Source organism: Bombyx mori, chromosome 22, assembly GCF_030269925.1.
Source record: "Bombyx mori chromosome 22, ASM3026992v2".
NCBI classification, from domain to species: Eukaryota; Metazoa; Arthropoda; class Insecta; order Lepidoptera; family Bombycidae; genus Bombyx; species Bombyx mori.
The window spans coordinates 8,816,155-8,828,228 of NC_085128.1; the positions used below are offsets into that span (position 1 = coordinate 8,816,155).

The following is a 12,074-nucleotide window of genomic DNA, read 5'->3' on the forward strand; positions in this document are numbered from 1 at the left end:
TACCCCACCAAACCATCACTGAAGTCGGATAGTGCCCACGTTGCACTCTGTCGACTAATTGGGAAGCTTCCTTAGAGCTTTGAGCATAAATACGGTCATTTTGTTTGTTAAAATGTTGCACAATTGTAAAAAATTTCTCATCCTTAAACAATTTTTTTTCTATGACCTCCCTTTGCGTACCGCTTCAGTAGTTCTTTCGATTTTACCACCCTATTCTCTTTTAAATTATCAGTTAAGAAATGACCAGTACGTCTCTTACAGGCTGCAAGTCCTAAGTCATCTTTTAAAATACGCGACATGGTTCTAGGTGCTATCTTCATCTCTCGAGATAAAATCTTTTGCTTTCGGACAGGATTTCTTCGAATTCTTTCCCTTACTGCTTTGACCACCTTTTTCGTACGAACACTACGTGGACGGCCAGATTTTTTTCTGTCACAAACAGAGGAGGTCTCATTGCACCTTTTAATAGTCCGGTACACAAACATTTTACTAATACCAAGCGTATGGAGAGTTTTAAAAATTGCATTTGGCTCCATACATACTTTGTGTAATGCAATCACAGCGATTCGGTTCTCTTTATCACCTCACTCCATTTTAATATCGCAAAATATTGTACAATGTATTGGCGCCAAAATGAGGAAACTCAATGAGCAATCATATAAAAATGACAGATTTCAAATTCAAATGTAATATTTTGTTTATTTTTAATTGTAACAGTATTTATGGCCAGACTAAGTATAAGCACGAATATGAAAAGTTGTGGGTTAGGCCACTTTTGCGCTGATGGCCTCATTTGTATGACAGTACTGTCATTATGATATTTAATGGACATAGCTCTATCATATTTAGCTGGTTTATTAATGAACGTATCGACTATCGTTTATAACGCTTCTACAAACACTCATTACTTTCAATGAAGAGAACTTTCAAAGGATTACTATTTCTTACAATTTCTGTGTGTACCTAAATTAAAAAAAACACAATATTAAGCATTCAACAGAATGCTTAAAAATTAAAACAGTTGTGAGGAAGTTTTCTGTAATGACTGCCACCGAAGCTCATGAACTCATATGCGATAAGTAATCCTCTGCCTACTGCTTAGAACTCATTTAAAAACTCCTCTTGGAGAAGGAATAGTCGTAGCGTTCAAGAAAAGGTTCATTTCAGAAGCGGCATGTCGTGGCCTAAAGGACAAGATACCAGCAGTACTTATATCCAGCGTTATAACAGCACCAGCATTCAAATGCCTCAAGTAAGTTTTTAAAGGAAATACGTATTTATTTCGTCTATATGAGTGACACACACAACGATGTGTAATAAAAATAAAATACATAATTTTTGTGATTAATGTCGGTAGAACATAGAGTAAGCCTGAACGGGCAGATACCGCCATCCTACCCAATCCTCCGATATCATTTCAAAGAGTCAATGTTAAAAATCGTTCCACATTGCTTTATAAAGACGAAAATAATTTTAATACGGTTTGTCGAGTATATATTATCTAATTGTCTCGTTTCTTTGTTTCACAGATGTCAAGAACCTTCACTCATGCGGGTTTTATTCGGTTATCGATACGTAAAGTATTACAGCTGTTGAACGTTTAAATATTTGCAAAAAAAATATATCCCAGAAATTAAATTCTCGACACTTATACAGTGTGATTCTTTATAATGTGCACATATCGAAATAAGGGAATCTATGCTTAATTTTATCGAAGGAAAAATATTTAAAAATACTAAATATGTTTTTTTTATACTAAATATATTTTTGAATTTTTTAATTTTTGTTCACTACTGTAACTCCGGTGTAAACAAAACGGTGTAACTTTTGAACTAAATGATCTATCGCGGTTAAACAAATTTAGGCACCATGGAAAACCCAAATTTTCCAACAACCATACTATGGATGGACGAAGCGACATTCACTAGAGACGACATTACTAACTGTCGAAATTTACACAAATATTGTCATGCAGGTGAAAACCCGAAATTGAAATGTTCATCGTCCTTTCAAGTAAGATTTCGATGAATTTTAATTCACGCGGCTTTGTGCCTACAACAAAGAGGTGGACATTTTGAGAACCTCATCATTAAATTTCGTGTAAAATAATAAATGGTTTTAATTGAATTCTTTTGTATTAATATCATCCCAAATAAACCATCCTTAAGAAAACAATAAATGGCACATTTGGAGTTCCATCTTTTAACACTTAATAAAAAATGGTATGTTTGAGTTATAAACATGAAATTTTTACTAATGGGCTAGTAGCTAATACGATGTAGAATAACTTTAAGTTATAAAAAAGTAGGTAAAGGGGGCGTCTTTTTGAGAAATTTAAGGATTGTTGTAAAAATTGATGAAAAAATAACAGATTTATGTTAAAAAAACATGTTTATTTCGATTTTTCATTTTATGAGGAGGCCTAAATACTACCAATCGTTATGCATTTTTTAACCGCGATAGATGATTTAGTTCAAAAGTTACACAGTTTTGTTTACAACGGAGTCACAGTAGTGAAAAAAAAATTAAAAATTCCACAAACAATTAAAAAAAAATATTTAGCATTTTTTAAATATTTTTCCCTCGATAAAATTAAGCATAGATTGCTTCATTTCGATATGTGCACATTATAAGGAATCACACTGTAGTGTTTGCATGGAGATATTTTTACGATTCAAGTATGGCTTAGTCATCACCATTTCACGCGAAAAATATACTTGCAGTTACTATTTCTGAAAATTCTAAGCTACGTAAGTCAATGACACAAAAATCTATAAAGCGCTCTAAAGCATTTGAGTTCAAAAATCGCTTCTGGCATTACCACCAGTAAAGTCTCCATTGAAATAGATTCCATTCAGAATAGATCTCACATTGTTATAATTTTTAAGACTTAGGTCATAATTTAATTATTTTTCAAACTGCATTAGCTCATGCATATTTATACGTAGTCGAACATGGTGAAAACCGCTTTTTTGGATATAGCAAGTAGCCACATTCTATGCATTTTGTATTTGGTTATAAATAAACGTAATCTAAACGTCGTAAGCCTGTCATATAAATTGGCTAATAGCAGACATTGACTCCTCGGCAGTCAAAAGAGTTCAACGCTCGTTGATTTCAGCTAGCTAGTGGCACGATTCTTCACACAATGGCTTTTTTGTGCATTCCACATTTTGCTTATGACATCATCTTGAGGGGCAACGCAAATAGATGTTAAGTTACGCGGCAAGTTTTCATAATTTCGAACATTCTTTTTTATATTATCTTATCGCTTATAACAAATAAATTACGCAAATTTCATAAAATGTTTCCTAAGTAAGTACCTATAATCTAATTTGAATGTAAATTTTCTTATTGAAGTAAAACTTTGTTTTTACATTTTTTTTGTGTATGAACAACATCTCTTTGTTTCGTCGATTTTTGAAAAGCAAAACCGTTACCCAAAACGACATTCATCTTTAGTGAATACTTTTGAATTGTACTGTTTTCGTTGTTTTTTAGCTCTGGAGCAATTCAAACGCACCATTGTCGTATTCAAAATGTATTTTTTTGCATGTTTTTTATCACTTTCTCAAAATGAAATTTAGAGAAAAACTGGACTTAATGGACGTTAACGAAAAATTGCCTGTAGATATAAATTAATCTTTTTTAATTTATTTTTTATTTGATAGATAGGTGGACGAGCTCACAGCCCACCTGGTTAGTGGTTACCGGAACCCATAGACACCTACAACGCAAATGCACCACCCACCTTGTGATATAAGTTTTAAGGTCTCAAGTATAGTTCCATAATAATCTTATCAATATAATCTTATATAATCTTACATAATTTATTAATTTCATGAAATATCAACAAAAACTTGTTTGTAACTAAGTTATTTTGGCCTCGTAAGCCTTTAACGCTTAATCTCATCTTTTCTTCATATTACATTTCTTCAGTTCTGGTATTATATCACCAATACTTCAAAGGGTTTTGTGATCACATAAAAGATATATGATCCATGTGATTTATTCTTAAAATCGATATTAGTACGAAAGCAATTAAACCAAACCGCACAGAATCTTCGTTACGCGTAATCTATCCGATGCCTTAAGTTGTGATCTGTATTTACTGCTATATATTTTAACTGTGTCGATATTGTGTCGAATTCTGGGAATACTCTCTGATACTGAGATGTCATATGTAATGTCAATGTATTAAGTTGAAAAATAGCTGAAATAGTCGTCGTGGCCTAAAGGATAAGACGTCCGGTGCATTCGTATCGAGCGATGCATCGGTGTTCGAATCCCGCAGGCGGGTACCAATTTTTCTAATGAAATACGTACTTAACAAGTGTTCACGATTGACTTCCACGGTGAAGGAATAACATCGTGTATAAAAATCAAACCCGCAAAATTATAATTTGCGTAATTACTGGTGGTAGGAACTCTTGTGAGTCCGCACGGGTAGGTACCACCACCCCGCCTATTTCTGCCGTGAAGCAGTAATGCGTTTCGGTTTGAAGGGTGGGGCAGCCGTTGTAACTATACTGAGACCTTAGAACTTATATCTCAAGGTGGGTGGCGCATTTACGTCGTAGATGTCTATGAGCTCCAGTAACCACTTAACACCAGGTGGGCTGTGAGCTCGTCCACTCATCTAAGCAATAAAAAAAAAAAAAAAAAATCTAAATTTGAAGTTGTAATGGATTAAAAGGTAAACCACCCGGTACATTTGTATTAGCGCTGCAACGGTGTTCGAATGCCGCAGGTAGGTACCAATATTTCTAATTAAATACGTACTTAACAAATCTTTACGATTAACTTCCACGGTGAAAGAATAACATCATGAAATAAAGATCAAACCCGTAAAATTATAATTTGCGGAATTACTGATGTAAGGACGTCTTGTGAAAAAAAAGAAAATCGTATAATGACATAAAATTTGGTTCAATAAAGTTGCAGTAAAGATACTAACTAATCTTGGACCGTACAGGCTTACTTTTAATTCAAAGGACGATTTAATTTAATACTAACACGACAACTTCATAGTTCCATTTCCATTGGTTTTGAACAAAATTGTGAGGCATGATAAAAAAACCAATTCTTTACTAAAATTACAAGTCAAAAAATCAATACTGATCCCACATCAAATACCGAGAAAATGTCGAAAAGCGAAGCTCATCTATACATAAATTACTTTAAATATTTTTTGTTCTCTTCACGAGGTAATTAAGTATAGCTTTTGCCCTAAACGCGTCATTACGGATCCTCCCGATCCATTAACGGTGCTTTTAGGTACCTCGTGCACCGATCACCGTCCCCATCGAACCCGTCGCTTGCGAAGAAGGGCTCGACGAGTAAATTAACACATAGACACAGCTCACTAAGTTTCTCGCGGGATCTTCTCAGTGGGTCACGTTTCCGACCCGGTGGTAGATTCTGCAAAGCACTGCTCGTGCTAGGGCCAGTGTTAGCAACACTCCGGTTTAAGCCCCGAGAGCTCACCTACACGTCAAGGAAACCCTGAAATAGCCTCTCAAGGCTATCAATATAGGTATAAAGAAAAAAAATAGCTTTTTGAGATCCAATGCCTCATGGATGACAAAGCTCCCAAGAAATAACACCGAGTCGGCAAACTGAGCCCCAACTTTTTTTTTCGCCGTTCGGTCAATTTTCATTGATGAATATTTACAGATTTTGTAAAACCCCAATCTACAGAGCTGCATTGTAAATACATAGAGATATGTTTTCAAGAGTGTACATATGTAGAAATGCTTATAGCTAGTCTGGCCGTAAATACTGTTGCTTAAAAACTTTTCTTTTTTTCAACTATTTAATTATTTTGAACTAGCTGACCCGGCAGACTTCGTAGTGCCTCAATCGATAAATAAAAGACCTAAACTTTTGTGTAAAATAAACTTAAAACAAACAAAAGGAATCCGTCCGACGGGGGATACATCAAAGGAAAAACAAAATTATATTTATTTAATTTCGAGCATTTTCATATTTATTTACATTTTAAACCTTCTCTGAACTTCTATAAATAATTCAAGATCAAAATGAGCCAAATCGGTCCAGCCGTTCTCGAGTTTTAGCGAGACTAACGAACAGCAATTCATTTTTATATATGTATATAGATTTCGAACACCTATACTATTTTAAAAACTTCTTTCGATTTTACGTCATTTCACATATTTTTTGCGCTATTTTGCGCCATTTCACATGTTCATTATCAAGTTACAATATGGAATAGGGTGTTAAAGAAAATATGATTGCAATGATCGCCTTGCACAAAGTCGGTATGGAGCCGTCGGTCATATTCCAGACACTTCAAAAGTTTGGTATCAGTCGTATGTTCGTATATCGTACTATCAACAGATACAACAACACTTCGTATGTCAAAAACCAGAAAAGATCGGGTTGGCCGCGTTCTGTTAGAACTATAAAGGCTGTTAATGCTGTTAAAGCCAGAATTCGTCGAAACCCCATTAGGAAGCAAAAAATCTTATCGCGAGCAATGAAGATTCCCGCTAGGACTCTGTCGCGTATAATAAACAAGACTTGATGCTCATCGTCGATATACATGACATGCTCAAAATCAATATTAACAATTAAAGAAGGTGAATCGATCAAAACGCCTTCTGTCGCGATACGCAGGTGAAAGGCACAGAAATATCCTCTTTACCGATGAAAGAATTGTCACGAATGAAGAACACTACAATAAGCAGAATGATATAGTGTACGCTCACAGTCCTAAAGAAGCTGCTGAAGTGGCCGGATAGGTACAACGTGGTCATAATCCTGTGTCGGTGATTGTTTGGTGGGGCGTGTCTTAACAAGGAGTCACAAAACCAACAAAACTAAATTAATAGCACAAAATAAAAAAAACCGAAAATCGTACGCCAATATTTTGACAGAAGTAACTTTTTTAAAACTACTTTTCCTGAGGTTCAGGTCGCTTAAATGACTTTTGCTAGAAGATGTCACGCGAAAAAGACACCAGACGGCGATTTTAAATTTCAATCTCTAATTTAAATTGTCATGTTTAATTCAGATTTGTTTTTCATTACAAAAACTATCGATTGACACCACATAGTGCAATAAGAGTAAATTAATTCGTGAAGGTAAACTTTTCCCCCTTTTCACGAAAATTGCGCGGACGGAGGAATATGAAATTTCCCATACTTATAGAGAATATAGATAGTGCAGAATACTATTTTTTTTTAAACTATGCATTAAAAATATATTAAATTAATAAATAAAAAGATTACACGCACTACCATATATTTGACATAAACGCATAAATATTTTAAGTATATATTCTTTGTTTATTGTCGAACTTTTGCTATTGCTTAGTCTGTGGTCAAATTGAGAATAAGCTAATATTGTTTATCTTTAATATTATTTGTCTATATTGCAGCCTTGGCGTAATCTGTGATTATAGAAATATAATAGTCTTTGACAATAGAATCATAATAATGCTTAAACTTATGATTTCAATTAATTATAGTCGAATTTCGACTACTGCGGGACCATTAATAAGAGTAAATTTTCAATTTTCGTCGATTCCTCGAGCTTTTTTTAAATTTAGTATTAAGTTTTTCAAAAATCGATTATTAAAACTAAAAATGGTATTTTGTTCAATTTCATTATTATACACACAACACTATAATAATATATTCTAATATAATTTCGAATTAACCACCGTAAATTGATACCGGGCTTTTTTTTATTTTGGTGTGCGATGGCGTCATCCAGTTCTCACTTAGCATTTATTTATGTACCTGCACAGTACTTTCATGTGAGCACACAAATTTAACGTCATTTCCAAATACCCAGTAGCCTTAAAAAGACTAAGATAATATAAATAGTATCACTTAATTAATTTCGGAATGTCTAAATCATCGTTATGTCAGTGATTTTTACATATCAACTCACTTGCGGTCATTAACTAACCATGTGGTTTGTCACCACAAAGCAACAAACAGTCTATAAAAATGCCAAGGACAAAAATCAAAAAGTATTTATCGTATGAATTATAAAAAAAGACATTCCACTGAATATAATTGACAAAAATATTTAATATCAGTTTCTTAAACTTAAATATTAAAGACTGGGTTTACTTCGGCGAGACGTGCAAAAACTTAGGATTAATTTGGTAGATGAAGCTTCGGGCCCTCAAGCAGTGGCGGTTACGTAAGTTCATCTAGTTTCAAGGTCGAGGACGTTGCTCCCAAATCGCTGATCGCGTCCTGCCGGTAGAGGGGCGACTCCAACAGGCCAGTTTGGGCGCTTACTTTTTTATACAAGTATATATCTACGTAATAAAATTTACGAATTGCGTCTTTCTCTTCACCTAACTAAACTTAGAATGTTAATGATACTTAAGTATGGTTAAAACCAGCTTTACGAAGAAATATCTAATGACATTTTTAGCTTATTTACATAACAATATGTGTTACATTGAGTGACATCAAGAAACAAAGACAGCTACCGTTAACATAAATCAATGAGAAAGTCGTGAAACTGTTTATAACCTGATTCTCCACCCCGGGGGTGGTCAGGCAATAAATAATACAAGAAAGAATGAGAAAGTCAAAAGACCCGCCCCTGTCTTTTATAATCCTGCTACTGAGTTATAAAACTCTTTCTTAAATGAAAGAAAAGGTAATGATGGCATACGGGTGTATTACAAACTAAACTAAAACTAAATTTTTTTTTACCCGAAAACTTGTGTCGTATCCCAAAATATGTATCATTACGTTAATCTTAAAGTATTTTTGACTATACAGTATTTAACTTTTTGAAATACAACACTCAAGTTCTTTCCTGTGGTTTCCCTCATAAAAATAATATACAGTTTGTTACTGTCGCAGGAAACATAATAGTAATGTCATTGTTTTTTTTTTCACCATAGCAATGTGTATTTGGGCATGGGTACCGTTAGCTTTTTTACATGTGTGTTATAACGGCTACCCTTTCAAGAAAAAACCCGGGGTAAGGCAGGTAGAGTAAATCCTTCGATCGAACGCAGTGATTATGATCGCGATTGGTCTTACACAATACAAGTTTTTGTTGTTCAGATGTTCCACATTTTTGCCCTTTTGTAACTGTAAAATCGCTTTTTTCTTTCATCCTTAATATTAATGCCTTGATTTTGATATTAATATACAACAAGTATTTGACCTAGTTTATGAAGTATTTATTTTTATTTCTTATAAAATTTTAGTTAAACAGATTCGTATAATGTTTCTTCTTAATTATTTTGCTTTATTAGTTTATACAACGCAGCCAGTCATCAATACACGTACATTTATTGCAGATAGGAATGTATAGAAAATACACGTTCTTGTACAACATGAAAATCGAAATTTTGTGATGAATTTTAAATTTTAAAATTTCCCCAACTACACACAACTTCTTCAAGTCTGAGTTTTCACCTGTTTCATTCTAGACAAAACTAACTCCAATCGAGAATCAGGATTATAGTACACAGGTTAGAACAATTAACCGCGAGAAAATGGCTTGAAAATATTACAACGAGCTTGTGATAACTATTTAAGATTACTTCAACTATGCTGTGCCTTTTAAATTGTATAGGAAAACGTCTAAACCGAAAGTTTATTATTCACAAAAATTTATTGCTAAACTGTGAACCTTAAGCGAGTCTTAATACAAACCCTAAATTACTATTAACTCGTTTCGGTGTGAACATCCGAAGGAGTTATAAATCTTAATCAATTGTGTTGACTTTCGTTGTAAAGGATATTTGGATTGGAAAATTAGTTACCTTCTTGAACTACTTCTGAACTTTACTTCGTAAATCTTAATGTTGTTTCGAATAGTTAAATACAGATATTTTTATATTAATTACAATATTCTCTGTGTAGCGAAACTCAGGCCAAGAGCAATAAATAAATCTAAACATAGTATGTATAAATTTATGAATGTACAAACAGTAGCAGGTCACCTCTTTTAGTTCCTTTGTAGAAGACGACCATGCCGCCCACCTCATGATGAGAGTTATTTTAACTAACATTTTTAAATATATAAATATTTAATAAAAAAAGCACCGAACTTGTTGAACAGTTTGGGCGAATATCATAGTACCGGTTCCTTCAATTAGCTTTTATGAATTTAGTTGAAATAGGAAGCTAATGGTAACTCTGCGCTTGAGTACGAAAAGTCCAAAAGTTTAAGTTTCTTCGACACAGCTATTTTATATTCGTAGATATAACATTTTATGTCAAAAAATACCTCCAAAATTACACGCATAAAACAGCACCACTACAATATATTTGACAAATATTGATAAGAGGTTTTCAGATTAAAGCTAACTCTATTTACAGGATTTATCTATTGTAGATAATCTGTGCATGATCCACACAGTCAAATTGTTGCGACTTTTTGGCGGGAACGCGAGGAGTGAAGTTGTGTGATTTGTTTTATTTTGTCTATTTAGTGTTTGTCCGGGTTTAAATGTGTAATAACGGTGGTTTATTAACTGTTTAATATCTGTGAAAGTGCACAAATGTGGGAAAATGTAACAAAGCCGCTGGACGTAACTTCTCGGGATCCTCCAAGACGTCCACTGAAAAAATCTTAGTAAATGACCACCATTTTACTGAGATTATATTTCATCCCATATCATCTCATTTCATTTCATGTAAATTCATCCCAGTTGATTAATGTCTCAAATTAATCATCTTCATTTCAATTCACTCCATAATATCATTTTTCATAAAAATATGAATATAAATTAAAATAAGACATGACTTAAAGATCTCAGTAACCAGGTCATAAAATCCCTTAAAAAAATCAAATTGTTGCATTCTTTTTTTTTTTTTTTTTTTTTTTTTTTCCTACCTATGCTGATAGCCTTGAGAGGCTATTTCAGCTTCACCCTAACTTTGTAGGTGAGCTCGCGGGGCTCAACCGGAGAGTTGCTAACACTGACCCTAGCAAGAGCAGTGCTTCGCAGAATCTACCACCGGATCGGAAACGCGACCCACTGAGAAGATCCGGCGAGAAACTCAGTGGGCTGTGTCTATGGGTTAGTTCGCTCGTCGAGCCCTTCGTCGCAAGCGACGGGTTCGACGAGGACGGTGACCGGTGCTTGTGGTGCCTAAGAGCACCGTTAATGGATCAGGAGGATCCGTAATGACGTGCTTTGGGCGACGTCGACGGTTTACCATTCGGTCTACTGGGTCGGGTATGTAATTTCCAGCGGCTACGATGAGAGGGTTCTCATGTCGTGCCGCCTTCTCAAAATGGCGCAGCGATGCCGACTGTAGATACTTACTGACAGAGTCAAGCTCCAGGTCATCGTGGAGATCCACGTTCCTCAGGAACCATGGTGCTCCGACGGCTATCCTGCAGAATCGGGATTGAATAACCTGAAGGGGCTTCAAGTTGGTGCGGGCTGCGTGAGCGAACACTACGCTTGCATACGTCATAACGGGGCGTATGCAAGTTTTGTAGAGAGTTACCTTATTACGGAGGGACAGTTTGCTTCGCTTGCAAAGCATAGGGTAGAGACGTCCTAATATGAAGGCGGCACGGTCGCGTACCGTTTTAATATGGGGACGGAATGTCATCCCTCTGTCGAGGGTGACGCCTAGGTATTTGACCTGCGAGGCCCACGGTATGGGCTGGCCAAAGAGAGTGACGGGGCTAACGGCGGAGGTGTTTGCGCGCCTATTAGGGAGTGGGATGCTCGAAGTGGTATTCGGAGGGCGACCCCTTTTGAAGAGCACCGCTGTGCTTTTCGTGGGGTTGATGTCGATGCGCCACTTCCGGAACCACTGTCCCATGGTGGCTACTGCGATCTGGAGTCGCCGATGAAGCAGCGACATCTTCCTACACGAGTAGTAGATAGCCGTGTCATCGGCGAAGAGCGCTAGATGGGTCTCCGGAGACCGGGGTATATCATTGATGTTGCATTCATAAACACATAATACAAAACAATTGTCACTTTACTCCAACGAAAAATCGATTATGTTATAACCATAATTATGAATGTTTATATATGTATGTATATTGGCCAGATTGATAAACGTTATTTGTCACTTTTTCTAGATCACCTTGGCTCC

General features: G+C 35.4%; 1 long non-coding RNA gene across 2 annotated transcripts; it reads left to right on the forward strand.

The window, feature by feature from the left end:
• The first annotated feature begins 864 nt into the window (after positions 1-864).
• On the forward strand, positions 865-2,127 carry LOC105842411 (uncharacterized). Of its 2 annotated transcripts, XR_009976179.1 has the most exons (3): positions 865-1,079; positions 1,168-1,252; positions 1,530-2,127. It is a non-coding gene; the product is annotated as an uncharacterized LOC105842411 (long non-coding RNA). The 2 variants fall into 2 exon arrangements; XR_009976178.1 differs by having other exon boundaries at positions 865-1,252.
• Positions 2,128-12,074: the final 9,947 nt, after the last annotated feature.